The following is a 15,501-nucleotide window of genomic DNA, read 5'->3' on the forward strand; positions in this document are numbered from 1 at the left end:
TCTTTGATAACACTGGCCATTTATCATGACGACTTCCAGAAACAAGTGAATCATGAAGAGAATTAGCAAGTGGACACCAACATTAGCGTCTAGAGCTTGAAATGCTGTCCTGCCTGCCAGTATTTTTTGAGGAGTTTTTCTTTTTATGGATCTAAAGGGTAACATTTCAGCTTGTGGAGAGTGGCAAGTAAGGCCTGGCATGTCAGAGTGAGGAGACTTCATCGCCTTGTCACTGGCTTATTGCTCTCCACAAGGAGAAACGTTACCCCTTAGAGCCCAGTCTTAAGCCTTTCACTTAACCAAATCAGATCTCACACTTTGCACTGAGTATCCAGGGGAAGTCAATGCAAACATGGGGAAAACAACAAGAAATCATATTGAAACCCACAACCTCATCACTGCAGGTCAACCACCGAGCTGCCCATAGTCTACTACTGCTATCCAAAAGCTGTCAGACGTATATTTATCAAAAGACCAAGCAAGACTAGATACATTCTGCATAAAGTATTTTAAGTATTTTTCTTTTATTTATCTCTAATATAGTTTTTTGCTTCTTTAAGCTTATTCTCATGGTTTACTATGACTTGGAATGTCCACAGGATTTCAATAACTCTTCTCTAAAAACTCCTTAGTCACATTGCAGAAAAATATTGATATTTTTTTATAACTGGATTACTGCACAGGGCTTCATCTATCAAGGCTGCGTCTAAAAAAAATTGGCAGTGGTCTAGTGCCCGGCATATCATATGATCTTTGTAATTGCCATCCATTCCGGTTTCGTAAACTAGTGACTGTGGGATATATAATAGTTTCTGTGGCCGTCATACAGCTCAGCGTGATGTTTTCTGCAGCGATGAAGTATGGCATCCATCATGTGCACAGGCTCCATTGGTATAAACTGATCTAAAATTCATTTATGAATGTCCCGCTGCTGGCGATCTGACACTAATTTACAAATATAACATTTTCTAGACATGTAGCTTTTGCTCGTTATCATAACAAGTTAGTAACATATTTAATTGTTACATGAAAATAGTGAATATGTTACCCCGGGCAGAGAAAAATTCTAGCAATAATTAAATGAAAGTGTAAAAGAAATAAAAAATAAAAATCATTTGCTATTAATGATGAGAAAACTCAATTAGATATGATACAGAACAAATTAAATATGCATCTAAAACAAATGTATAAAAGAAACGAAACCAACAGGAAATGAAGTTCTTTACTTGCGTTTTAGATTAACAGTCAGCCGCTAGAAACGGATTACTTGAATGGCTTCTAATTAATAGTTGTTTCATGGAATTACAGTCAACAAAACCACAGTGGAAAATGGGATATGACAATATTTATAGCATAAAACAGTAATAAACTCATAATAATAGTTCTGTATAAAGGGGCTTGTTATTTTACATTAGATTTCCAGAGATTAAAACAAAAACGCACACATGTATTCCGCAGTATATTTATACAATGCCCTGTTTAGTACCCCTCCCATCCTGCTGATATACACAAGGCTGCCAGCTATATTCATTTTCATTTGAGACCATAGCACAAACAGAAGCTGGTGAACTATCCGCACAAGCAGGTTTGGACTGGCCGATTGGAGTGCAGGAGAATTCCCCGGTGGGCCCACCACCACCCTAAAAGAGCAGTAGTTGACACAGTACACTGGATTCTCCATGTATAGACCAAGCCAGCAGCTCTTCATTCCTATAACAAACTACCTAGCATATTATTATATAGAAGAGGAGGTGAATTTGTAAATGAGGGTAATGTAATATTTGCCTGTAACTGGACAGCAGGCCCCCAGAGTCAATGTTTCTGGTGGGCCCTTGTTACGCCAGTCCTACACTGTGTACAAACAATACTTGTTTTGAAACTCGTTGAAGAAAATCTAAGTTTTATAAGAAATTAAGTTAAAGGTAGTGATGATCGAATGTGCTGGGATAAGGTGTTATCTGAGCATGCTCAGGTGCTAGCGGAGTATCTTCGGCGTGCTCAAATAATTTGTTAGAATCCCTTCGCCTGCATGTTTCACATCTGTTCGAAAGTCATAACACATGAATGGATTGTTTGTTAGGCAATTCCTACATGTGTTGCGGCTGTTGAATAGCTGTGAGACATGCAGCCGCAGTTACTGTAACTTAGTAATCGAGCACGCCAAAGACACTCAGTTAGCACCCGAGCATGCTCAGATAACACCTTATCCGAACACGTTCAATCATCACTAGTTAAGAGAGAGCAATCTTTTGAAATTTTATTTTTTCCAGGAAATTCGATTAGCAGAGAATACATTTGTAGGAAATGAAAAGAACTCCAGAGCTTCCAAATGGCCTGAAAAGATGTGTATGACACTTACGGTAGGTCTCCTATCTCCCTCTATATCAAAGACATCTGTATTATAGTCTTTTCCTGACTCACTAATATTCTTCACTATCTGTACAATCCTCAGTGTATTATGGATTTATCTTCCTATCCCTATGGCTAATTATCACTAATTATCCTATCCCTATGGCTAAGTCCTCCATTTGGAGATAATGATTATTGAGGATGTGTACCTTGTAGATTGTGAGCCCTAGCGGGCAGGATCCTCTCTCCTCCTGTACCATTGTGACTTGTATTGTACTGTACACTCCCTGACAGAAGTTATGTCGCTTATCCATGTTATGTAAATAAAAGCTTATAATCTGACGTTAAATTCATCAATTGGTTGTATAAATTATTCATTTGAAAGCTGAAACCCTCTGAAATGTGGTTAAGGTTAAGAAAATAAATTGGCATCAATGCAGAAATATTGATCAGTTATTGGACACAGAATGGTCAGATTTTGGCAAGACAAAAGTTTTGTCGCCTGGTGATATAATGCACCCAATCCTAGTTTACATCCTCACCTGTGCTCAGTAAATGATCAGTTAATTAGTGTGTGTATAAAAAGGAACCCAGCACCCCAGACCTTCACTTGAATTGCAACTTGAGCTCTGACAACATGCCAAAAATCCACCCTGTGACCAAAGCCTGGATTATCAAGAGGCTGAAGACCAGATCCACTTGCAGAGGTGGCTGACACCTTTAATGTGTCTTAGCGTCAAGTACAAAGAATTAAAAAAAGATTTAAAAAGAGACTGGAGATGTTTGACAAGCCCAGGTCTGGCAGACCCTGTAAGACAACTGCTCAGGAGCAACGTTTGTTGGTTAGAAAATCCAAAGCAAGCCCCTCTTCCATTGCAGCAGAGCTCCAACAGGCCTGGTCACCTCAAGTCCCTGTGTCAACTAGAACAGTTTGTAGGATTCTGTCTCGAAATGGCCTCCATAGTCGAATCAGTGCCCAGAATCCAGCACTAAACAAAAGGCAAATAAAAAACCGTGTGGCATTTGCAAAGTCCCACAGCCTGCTAAACAGATGGACGCTGGAAAAGTGGCAGAAGGTGGATTTCTCTGATGAATCTTCAGTAGAATTACACCACAGCCACCGAAAATACAGCAGGAGACCTACTGGAGCCCGTATGGATCCAAAATACACCCAGAAAACAGCTAAATTTGGTGGTGGAAAGATCATGGTCTGGGGTTACATTCAGTATGGGGGTGTGTGAAACATTTGCAAGGTGGAAGGCAATATCAATAGCCTAAACTATCAAGAAGTATTAGCTATCTCTTATATTCCAAATCATAAAAGGGGTCAAATTCTGCAGCAGGATGGTGCTCCGTCTCATACATCCATCTCTACAACAAAGTTCCTCCAGGCAAGAAAGATCAAGGTGCTCAAGGACTGGCAAGCCTAGTCACCAGGCATGAACATCATTGAGCGTGTTTGGGGTAGGATGAAAAAGGAAGCTTGGAAGACAAAACCAAAGAATCTAGATGAACTCTGGGAGGCATGTAAGACTGCATTCTTTGCTATTCCTGATGACTTCATTAATAAATTGTATGAATCATTGTTGAATCACATGGACGCAGTCCTTCAAGCTCATGGAAGTCACAGAAAATATTAAATATGACTCTAATAGCACCACAACTTCATTCACACATGTTATGCAACATATATTTGTATTTTAAGTTAATTATTTGTTTAAATATCACATTACTTTCAGTGGGCGACAAAACTTTTGTCTTGCCAAAATCTGACCATTCTGTGTCCAATAACTGATCAATATTTCTACATTGATGCCAATTTATTTTCTTAACCTAAACCACATTTCGGAGGGTTTCTGCTTTCAAAAGAATAATTTAACGACAGGTTATAAGCTTTTATTTACATAACATGGATAAGCGACATAACTTCTGTCAGGGAGTGTACTTGTTTTTATGTATACCCCCTCCTCACATTTAAAGCGCTGTGGAATAAATGGAGCTATAATAATAAATAATAATAATAATGTGTACCACCACTCTATTCATTGTCTGTGGGATTGATGGAGATAGCAGAGTCCTGCAGACAATGAAGGAATTGGTGTCATGTATGCAAGTCCATCACTCTATTGAAACGGGGGACTGAAGTGCCCTATTCTTAAGATTCATAAAGTCCCAGCAGTTAGACCCCCTACAATCAGCAACTTATCACCTATTATTAATTGACAATCTGTGCGTAAAGGGGCTGTCAATATGTCATAAAAGTTCAAGGTGGGTACAGCCACTGGCACTCTCATCAATCTCAAAAATGGGGCACGTTGTCAAGGACATAGACGTGACTGCTCATGCCTGTCTCTCTCTATTCATTTCCAATTGCAAACGGGTTGATTCTCGGGATGGAATCCCAGCTACGGAATCCACTGCTATTGGTATCCCACGTTCTCAGGATAAAACCCAGCTATGGAATCCCATACTATTGATATCCCACATTCTCAGGAAATAAAAACAGCTGTGGAATCCAATATTATTGATATCCCACATTCTCGGGATAGAACCCCAGCTATGGAATCCACTGCTATTGATCTCTCACATTTTCAGGATAGAACCCAGCTATGGAATCCACTATTGTTGATATCCCACGTTCTCAGGAAAAAAACAGCTATGGAATCCACTACTATTGATATCATCATACTGTATAGAGCATTATATGGGGCTCATACTGTATGGAGATATATATGGGGCTCATTATCCTTTTTGGAACATTACATGGGGCCCATAATACTGTATGGAGCATTATATAGGCCCCATTATACTGTATGGAGCATTCTATGGGGCTCGTTATTAGTGATGAGCAAATATACTCGTTGCTCGGGTTTTCCCGAGCACGCTCGGGTGATCTCCGAGTATTTGTGACTGCTCTGAGATTTAGTTTTTGTTGACTCAGCTGCATAATTTACAGCTGTTAGCCAGCCCGAGTACATGTGGGGGTTGCCTGGTTGCTAGGGAATCCCCACATGTAATCAAGCTGTCTAATGGCCGCAAATCATTCAGCTGCGGCGATGAAAACTAAATCTCCGAGCAGTCACAAATACTCGGAGACCACCCGAGCGTGCTCGGGAAAACCCATGCAACGAGTATATTCGCTAATCAATACTCATTATACTATATGGAGGAATATATGGGGCTCATTATCCTTTATGGAGCATTATATGGGGACCATTATACTGTATGGAGCATTATATGGGGCTCATTATACTGTATGGAGCATTCTATAGGAATCATTATCCTTTATGGAGCATTATATGTGGACCATTATACTGTATGGAGCATTCTATGGGGCTCATTATACTGTATGCAGCATTCTATGGGGGCTCATTATCCTTTATGGAGTATTATATGGGACCCATTATACTGCATGGAGCAATATACGGGGCTCATACTGTATAGAACAATATATGTGGCTTGTTATACTGCATGGAGCATTACATGGTGAATTATTCTGTATGGAGCAATATATGGGGCTCATTATTCTGTATGAAGCATTATATGGGGTCCATTATTCTGTATGGAGCAATATATGGGGCACATTATTCTGTATGGAGCACTATGGGGTGCCCATAATACTGTGTGGAGGACTATACTATCCAGTTTCTGATATATTGTAGAATTTACAACATATATCACTCATGTAATATAAGAAGCAAGTGAAATCTTTGGCATTGTACTATACCTATATTTATCTGGGGTATCTGTGCATCATGAATCGTGGTATGTGCTAAAGAGGCCCACTGAGAATCTTTCGCTCGGGGCTCACGATAACCTGGAGCCGGCCCTGGCTGTTATAGCTTGAGAGAGCTCAAATCCAAACACATTCAGTCTCCTACCGACCCCGCCTGACAGCTGCAGCTTGTACTGAAAAGTGAGATCTCAGCAGCAGGGAGGAAGAATCTAAGAATGATGAATATTAAGATGAGAGCTGCTATAGATTGAGAGATCTCATAAATGGAAACACATTCATTCTCCTACCCACCCAGCCTGACAGCTGCAGCTTGTACTGAAAAGTGAGATCTCAGCAGCAGGGAGGAAGAATACTGAGGAGCCGTCAATAAACAGCGGTGGAGGCTGAGATTCAGCAGCAGGGTAAGAGGGCCACTGAGGAGCTGTCAAACCGGCTAGGTGGTTAGAAATTGAACCATTCTGAAGATGAATTTTCAAGTGAATACATCAATCATCCTTATCTGAGAGATCTATTTAGTAACATATGTAGGTTGTATTGTAAAATTTGGGGATCGATCAGCTTTAAAAAAAAGCATGCAAAGTCTGCAGAAACAAACCTATTCACTTTTTTTTTCATTTTTTTTGCTACAATGCTACATATAAATATAAACATGATGGTTGTCTAAAAGCTGCTAATCAAAAATGGCACAAAAAAACATCCTGTGTTTAGTTTACGCACAGGAGAATATTCCATCCCAATCAGTTCAGAAACTCTAGAAGTAATGTCATTATATAGTCAGAAGCCGAGAGCAATTGCACTTTGCTCCAATGATAAAAAAAAGTGACTGTTTAAACCTCGTCTGACGCCCCTGAGAGTCGCACACTTGATAATCTACAGACTACATTGATTTTACTTATTCGGGGGAATTCACGCTATTACAATATCATGTTTGGACTTGTTAATCCTATCAGAAATTATTTCAATGTAACAGAGCCGTGCTGTGATCAATCACAACGTACTGTGTTTCTAAAGTATCGCGGCTATGGAGAGCTGATATTTTGGAGCTTTTTCCACACCGCATAAAACAAGCTCTTTGCCATGGATACTTCATTGTAACTTTTTCAGATCAAAAGAGGCTTAATGCAGAGTGCTGCGAGTTGTATTAAGAAGATTTACTGAAATATTTAATTTACTCGGTTTACTTAGATAATCTGGTTACCTGCATGTTCGGATAAAGCAACATGGGGTCCAAGTGACACGGATCCACCATGACAGTCATGAATCATGGTCCTTGTCCAATTATGGTCTTTGCTGTCCAATCACATCTGCCCTGGAGCAGCGAGGACCATCAAGATAAGAAACAGCCTAACACCTAAGGGTATGTCATCACAAAGGGAGAAATTCATCCAACATTTTTTGTGCCAGACTTCTGGTGTAAAAAAAGCTTTAAAAAGTCACAATTATTTTGGTGCAGTAAAATGCAACTTCTGGTTTTCACGCTATTCTTGCCCCAGCTCCTACAAAATGAGGAGATGGGATGGGGTTGACTCGTGCTCCTCAAATTCATGACAAGTGGTCCAGCAGAGTCTGGAGTAAGATTTGTTGGGAGGCATGCATAACTTTGCATGCCACGATGAGCCTAGAATGATTCATTAAGAGGCTCAACCATGAGAGTCCACTCCAAAACACCCCCTCATGAAGACTTGAAGGTCTTGATGAATCGCCCCAAGAATCATTTTGCTGAGTTTGCGGAGCAGAAACTGTGCAGAAACTTCAAGTTTTTGAGGAGTTTTGAGATTTGGAGGAGGATTAGGAAGGTTTGCGCTTAGTTTTTGCTACCAAAAAAACTCTTTGAAAAACTCTGTGTGCACATAGCACTGTATGTGCTCATCACGTATTTTCAGTTGGATTGCCCCAGCAATGTAAAAACGACATTGCTGCGCACATGGTCAGTCTTTTGCTACTTTTAACTACTTCAAGGTTTGGAAACGGTTGAAAGATGTAGCATACTCATTATTTGGGAGGCTTCTGCTAGGAAGCTGCTTGCTACTGCAATGGAAAATGTAGAGAAAAGAGGCTGTCGGTGAGGTATCCAAACAAACAACAGCAAAGCCATTAGGAAAAAGACCATCGCTATTTTCTTGAAGCGACTCCACCTAAAAAACCCTGGTGGCCCTTCCACCCACCAAAAAAATTTTGTTTGTATATACCTTTAGGGTATATTCACACTGAGGTTTTGTTTTAGGTGTTTTTAGAGTGGAAACTTTCCAAAATACTTCTCAGAGACTCAAAACTTCTGAAAAACTTGGAGTTTCTGCTCATTTTTTGCTCCAAAAAAAGAACCCGCCATATTTGCATAGTAATGTGTGACTTTTCTTAAGTTACCGCACTCTCACCAACTTTTTAGAAAGATGGTGTCGTTAACATTAGGATTTTAACTCCACTATCAACTCTTGTCACTGTGCTCCTGGTGGTAACGGGATGGTTCTTCCCATAAAGCCAACTCGAGTGATAGTTCTGTTAGCGTTTTAAAAAGTCTTACAGATTGGCCATACTCTTTAAGGAGGACCGGTACTTCTGGTACCGGTGTCATCATCAGTTATTGTATTTTCTATACTCTCTGATGATCTTTATGTGGATCGACATCTACAATTGACTCTCCTTTGTTCCCGTTTATTCTGCTAGAGGCTCTATTAAGATTTCACTCTTAGGTAATATTCACAGTTTGTCTTTTTCTGGCATTTTTTGCTCATAAAATCACAGGAAAAATCACTCTAAAACTCTCAAAAGAATCATCTTATTTGTTTCAATGGGAAAGCAACTCGCTGTTCACATGTTCAGGCTTTTGAGCATCTTTTAAACCATTTGGGCATTCAAACACGCCAAAGTTCTAAAAGAAGTAATGTGAACATTCTTCAGGCGTTTTCTCCTTAAGAAAAAAAAAAAGAAGTAGTCAATGGGAAAGCTAAGATGATGCCTGGGCATTTTTTCAGCATTTTCTAAGCATTTTTGCCACAAAAAATTATAAGCGTTTATTGATTGCTTAACGGATTTAAAAAATGCAGAAAAATGGCTACAAAAAAGATCCAGAGAAACACTGGAAAAAAGTTAACCAAAAAGGCTGTCTGCAAAAAACCCTTGACAAAGCGCTTTGGAAAATGACCAAAAAACAGTAACAAAAATGTTCAGGATAAGAAAATGCAGAGAAAAAGCTAGAAAGAAGGAGCATTTTCTAAAGCGTCTTACCCTTGAAAAATGGAAGTTTTTTACTACAAGAAAAAGATGCAGTTTCAAACTTTTCATGACCTTGTAAACTTTAACTTCGTTACCATGAACTACAGTTTTATGGTCTGATTTTGGTTCTTGGTGCTGTCCTTTTGGTGTTGACCCGGCATGTTCAACAGTTTCCATGAACTCGCACTGGCAAGCAGTTACTCTATGGATGCAACCAAGGAGCCCCTACAGCAAAGACCAGACCCCTATATAGAGGGGGTGAAAGGGTGAACCCAAGGGAGCTCTTGGGACATGCAAAAATGAGTGGATAATGTAAACTCTCCTTTGGATGACTGTTTTTGAATTGACGAACTCCTTACAATTAGGGCAAAGAGCTCATTCTATCCATCTATCTATTATCTATTATGTATCTATCTATCATCTATCTATCTATTTATACATAGAATATGACCCTTTTTTACCTAAAGCAGCACTCCTCCTCACATCAAAAATCGTATCCTCTTAATATATTGCAATCATCATATTAAACAGCACTATGTACTTACAATTGCTCATTTTGCCTTCCTACTTAGTTAATTCTTCTCTTTTCCATTATTAATAACTGACTAGCTGAATCCTTCTAAACTCTTTGTAGAAACAGGAAGTCTCTTTTCCCTGCATCACTGGAAATGTCCTTGGCAGGGGGATGAGCGGAGCAGCTGGGACAGGAATTGGAGAGAGGGATGACTCATACAGGAATAAAAGACTTCCTGCTTCTACATAGAGCAGAGGAAAGAGAAGAATTATCTGGGTAGAAAGACAAAATGAGCAATTGTAAGTACACAGTGCTGTATAATATGATCTCAATAAATTAATAGGATAAAAAGTTGATAGGAGGAGGAGTGCTTCTTTAAATAAATGTATTAGGGGCTAAAAGTATTCTTTGTATTTGGGTTACCTTAAACATGTTGCACCTTGTTCCTTTAATAAGCTCTTTGTTCCCCTTCACATTAAATATGGTCAGTGGAGTAACTTGAAGCTCCTGGGCCCCAATGCAAAAGTTCTAACTGAGCCCCCAATTATTGCAAGTTTTTAATAGTAATGGTGTTTTCATGTAGGCTAAAGAGACTTTTTTGACCCCCTAGGCTCCAGAGCTCAGGTGCAATTAAAACCCCTGCACTTATCATGGTTGCGCCCCTGTTTGTGATCACAAATCAGCATGGAGGAGCTCAGAAAAAAGACACAAAGTTAAAAATTCTCCTAATAGACGTCAGAACGAGCTCACTGACGGATTCTCAGTTAACCCATTCTGCAGCCAGTAACACACGGGCTGTAGAAGGCAAACGGTACAAGAGGTTTAATGTCACCCAAGAGCAAAAGTGATTTTTATCCCCAATTACATGCACTTAAGTGTATATAAAATCAATTCTCCAAAGGTGGACACCCCCCATTTATAACAATTCATAACACCTGGTTATGGCTGCCGCTTAATAAATGACAGAATTAAATAATGTAATTCCAGCTTCGGAGCTATTATTACCATTTTTCCAGCCTGACGGATGTAATTAATTAGGCTAATACATAACACAACTGGCATCTTAAACAATGCTCACGTGGCCTGCAAGAGGCAATGCGAGTCCTGACACGATAATCCCAGCCCGACAGGAATACTTCATTGATATCTGACTCAGAAGATAAATCTGGCATCATTTGCAAGGGTTCGGAGATAAATATCAAAGGGTTAAAAAAGGATTTCAACTGCACTGAGCTCGAGAAAAAGAGAGAAAAAAATAAATAAATAAATACATCTCGGTTCTCAGCGGCTTCTCCCAACCCGGGTAATTACTGCGCCATCACCATGGCAACCCCTAGACGGCTCTGTCAGCATTTTGTGCTGGGATTAGGATGTGACCTGAGGGGGGGAACAGATTCTGCATATCAAAAGAGGGAGAGCGGGAGGAGGGAGAGCAGGAGAACTTGTGTGGGGGTAGAACATCTTGTTAGAGGGACTCTAACAGTGCAGGTATGGGAGCTTAGAAAAAATATATAACCACAGAGATCACGGGTTAGGAGAACGGCGGTGTTACTGTGGGAAAACCCCACTGTCATAAAATGAGGGAGATTAGGTCTGTCTTACTCTAAAATTTACCAGATTACCCGGTAAGGATGTCTCCGTTATTTAGAAGGCTTTATGGCTTGAAGTTACTCCTTCAATATCAAATCAAGATCACATGGCGGATAATAAAAAATCTGTCGAAATTGGATTTGGAAGTCTGTATCAGTGGTACTAGGTTACTGAGAATGGTTTTATTTGACTGGATTTTGGGTCCAGGATTTAGGAGCAACCAAAAGAGCCTGGGTGGGAAAGATTGCTCCCATACCCCAGTCCACATCTTACAGGCCTAATAACAGGCAGCTTAGCGCAGTAGAGTGTGTTGTGTTGGAACTGGAGAAAGACATAGCTGGTGGATACTTTGTAGACGTTCCTATAATACCAGGTTTGTGAGACAGTTTTGATTTACTTTGCTTTAGCCAGAGAAAGGACCGCTTTGGTTGTTCATGTGTTCTGAAGAAATAACGGTTTTAGTTATTTGTGTGTTGAAGAAAGGACTGCTTTGGTTATTCATGTGTGCTGAAGAAAGGACTGCTTTGGTTGTTCATGTGTGCTGAAGAAAGGACTGCTTTAGCTATTTATATGTGCTGAAGAAAGGCTGTTTTTATTTTATGGAGCTAAAAAGTTTCATGAAGGACAATAAGGTTTATTCTGTTTTGAGATTAAAACTTTGTGCCTGTGCATATCTCACCGAATACCATAGTGCTGTTCCCTTGCTCTCCAGATCCTAGAACATAATAGACTGAGGAGTTAGGAAATAAATAAAATGTTATACTCACATCACCCTGCTCCTGTCGTGGTGCTGCAGCTCCATCCTTTGCTGGCTCGCTTAGTCCCACCGTCTTCACTCTTTGGCACTCACTAATCATCAAGCAGCGTCATGACATCACTTGGTGCCTACTCATTACTGGATGAATTGAAGAGCGAAGACTGAGTTGGATTGCGTAAGCGAGCCAGCAGGACAGGTAAGGGGCAAAGTGAATGTAATGCTTATTTTTTGGTAACTTAAAATAATTAAGCAAAATGATGACCAGCTGAAGTCGAATTGCAAGAAAAATTTGAGTTCTGGAAAACTTCAATTTCAAGTGGAATTCTAAGAGAGCTTGATCTGCCTTGAATCGCTGTGGATACGGTTTTCAGGGTTGATAATATAATGCTCTAGTCTTTGATCATGTATGCTGAGGGATTTGAAACCTGCCATGGGATTAAGTCAAGAAAGGTGTAGTCCAATTCTAAGGGAAAGAAAACCATGCTGCACTGACCGGGTCTTCTATTACCATTACTTCAGCGTCAAAGCTCTTGTGATTCTGCTGCTCTCTTCCCAAGATTATGTATTTTGTAATAGCTCTGTGTGTTCTAACATCGGATCCCTGGTGTGCTTGCGTGTTGTCTTACTTCTCAGAGGGAAATGTCAGCATGTGCTCCGTCAAGGATTCATATAAAGGCATCTGAATGACATATTTGTTACACTGGGTTTATATATGTTTATTTCTATTCTCGATGACTGGTCTGCCAACTCAATTTTTCTTCCATCAGTCTGAAGTAAGGTAATACCCCCCGTGCTGTGTGCAGTAGAATAAAATTCCTTAATTAGAAATTTTGCTCAGGCCTCATTCAGATTTCAGTCTTTCTCGTACGTGTTCTGCCTGTGTTAGACCAGGTAACCATTACAGTCTCTGGGCATATTTACATGTCCAGTTCTTTTTTAACCTGGACTGAATGCAAAAAGACTTTCATTTTGGTCTGATTTGTGGATCAAACTCCTCCAATTTAAAAAAAAAAAAAAAAAAAAAAAAAAAAGGATTTCACGCTGTTGCCTTCTTTATTGCATCCTAGTGCCATCTTTTTTTTCACTGAAGGAGTCCACAGCATGTGGTTTCCAGGCCTATGCTGTGTGGCTCGCGGCTGTCGGCAATTTTGGTGGAGGTCTGCAGATAGTGACTTTTGTGAATAGCCCTGTGCAAAAGAACAGATTTAGATGTCCATTTATGAGAAGATAAATATGGTGAGCTGAAGATAGGATAGAGGGGTGCTTCAAGCTGGATGTGATAGAGTAGTGGGGGTGCTTGATGCGAGAAAGTCTGGATGTACCATAAGCATAGTACCTATAAGGAAGGTGTACCTTCTGAGGGTAAAGCTATGGCTGTCATTATATGGGTAATGGAGTTTGGGTGTCAATGCTGGGGATGTGGGGTGCTCGATGTGGCTCATGACCCTTTCTCCGAGCTGAATGTGGCTCTAAGACTAGGGTCAGGCGGCCATAGATTCTCTTACAAAAGACATCAACAAACTGGAGCAAGTTCAGAGAAGAGCGACCAGAATGGTGACCGATCTGTGAACCATGTCCTATGAGGAACGGATACAGGATTTAGGAATGTAGCTCCCGAAAGGACTGGTTGTTCTACTCCCCCCCAGGATAAGTGAAGACAGGGGCATCCTTTTCCAGGTAGGACCTCCTGAGGGTCGACTTTCCTCTATTTCAGTCAAACTATACTTCATTACCTTTTTTGCTTCCTTTTCTTCCAAAGATAATACATACATTTTGTTTCACATATTCAGATCATGCTCCTTTAGAAGATGCTTTCAGCTGCTGCCCAGCAAGGATCCATACTTTGTTTCCAAAGAGTGTAACAGAATGTCCCCTGCCTGAATAGGGACTAGAGAAGATAATTTTCCCACTCTCATTGTCTTCTAAAGGAGCATCAACTAACCATGTAAAGCAGCATACCACAACGATATTTTGAAGAGAAGGCAGCAAAATAAGTATGTTAAATCTTCATCGTTGCAGGAGTCCCTCCTGAAACCTCATTTTTACCACTTACTTTCCCTTTTCAGCCCTCACCATTGTTATATAGCTCTCGCTGTACGTTGTGTAGCTACAAAATTGCATTTCCACCAAGTTCTTGGGGGACATCTTGAGAGGGTAGAAGGTGTATCGTTCCTCACAATATGCTACAGCAATTCATCTATTAAAATTATAATAGCAGATGTGTGGGCAGTTTCTAAAATGGAGAGTAACATGGTGTCAAGTCAGTGTCTAAACTCTCTCCTACAACTTCTGCTGCAATCGCTAGACGGCGCTGTATTTTAACTGAAGATGGCAGTAGAGGATGCAGGCACTGTCCAGTTTACCATGAATGTGGCTGGGACTTGTAGTTCTGCCCAACCAGGGAATCTGTCTTACTGCAGAGTGCTGATGTAATCAGCTATTTGCGGTGATCCTTGAGTGGGTGCCACATGCTATTTAAACTCCCAGCAGCTAGTTACAAGCTGCTAGATATAAGTTGTTACTTACCCTGGCATGCTGATTTTGTAAGCCTGCTTTTTGGAACTCCTGGTTATTAGTTCCTGAATCCTGACCATGGGCTCATATATTTGTTTAATCAACTGTCTCACGGTTGTGTTCTTGACCTTGCCTACTGGTTTTAACCCAGCATGATTATTCCCTACCAGCTCGCACCATCAGCAACAACTCTGTGGTTGTAACCCAAGGGGCCCTCCGTAATTCCAGATACATGTATGAGGCTTAAAGGGTGAAGACCAGGGATCTCTTAGGACCTGCTAAGTGGACTGGCTTGTGCAAAGCTTGTCCTTGAAAGCCCTATGAAGAGCTACAAGCCTTGCACATACAGCGCATCATTACACATGGGAGAGCAGCTATTGGTTGTAAATGGTTAATTAACAATGAAGAAATTAACCCTTTTCTTTCACAGACATTTTTTTTTCTTCCCCTTCTTGTAATAGTCATACCTTTTTTCTTCCATCGACATAGCAACACGAGGGCTTGTTTTTTTTCGCAGGACAAGTTGTATTTTTGTTTGACACCATTCACTTTACCATACATTGTAATGGAAAAAGGAAATAAAATTCCAAATGCAGTGAAATGATGATAAATCAACAATATTACCATTTTTGGATGGTTTGATTTAACGACGTTCACTGTTCAGGAAAAATTACATGACAGTGTGATTTTCCCCGGCAGTAGAATTACGGCAATTTGAAACTGATATATGGTTTATGCTGTCATTTTCTCAGACCCGTAACTTTTTTTTTATTTTTCCATCGATTTAGCTGCGAGAGAGCTTTTTGCATGGACAGCAGACACTTTTAT

General features: G+C 40.2%; 1 protein-coding gene and 1 long non-coding RNA gene across 25 annotated transcripts in view; one reads left to right on the forward strand and one right to left on the reverse strand.

The window, feature by feature from the left end:
• LOC143806596 (uncharacterized) overlaps positions 1-2,362 on the forward strand; it is a 58,105-nt gene extending 55,743 nt beyond the window's left edge. Inside the window, exon 3 of the long non-coding RNA XR_013221516.1 lies at positions 2,271-2,362. This is a non-coding gene — a long non-coding RNA (uncharacterized LOC143806596). The remainder of the gene's footprint in view (positions 1-2,270) is intronic.
• The window catches only part of NRXN2 (neurexin 2), an 845,479-nt gene that overhangs the window by 65,714 nt on the left and 764,264 nt on the right, over positions 1-15,501 (reverse strand). The gene's annotated exons all lie outside the window — the stretch shown is intronic.

The sequence above is a fragment of the Ranitomeya variabilis genome, chromosome 2, assembly GCF_051348905.1.
Source record: "Ranitomeya variabilis isolate aRanVar5 chromosome 2, aRanVar5.hap1, whole genome shotgun sequence".
NCBI lineage: Eukaryota > Metazoa > Chordata > Amphibia > Anura > Dendrobatidae > Ranitomeya > Ranitomeya variabilis.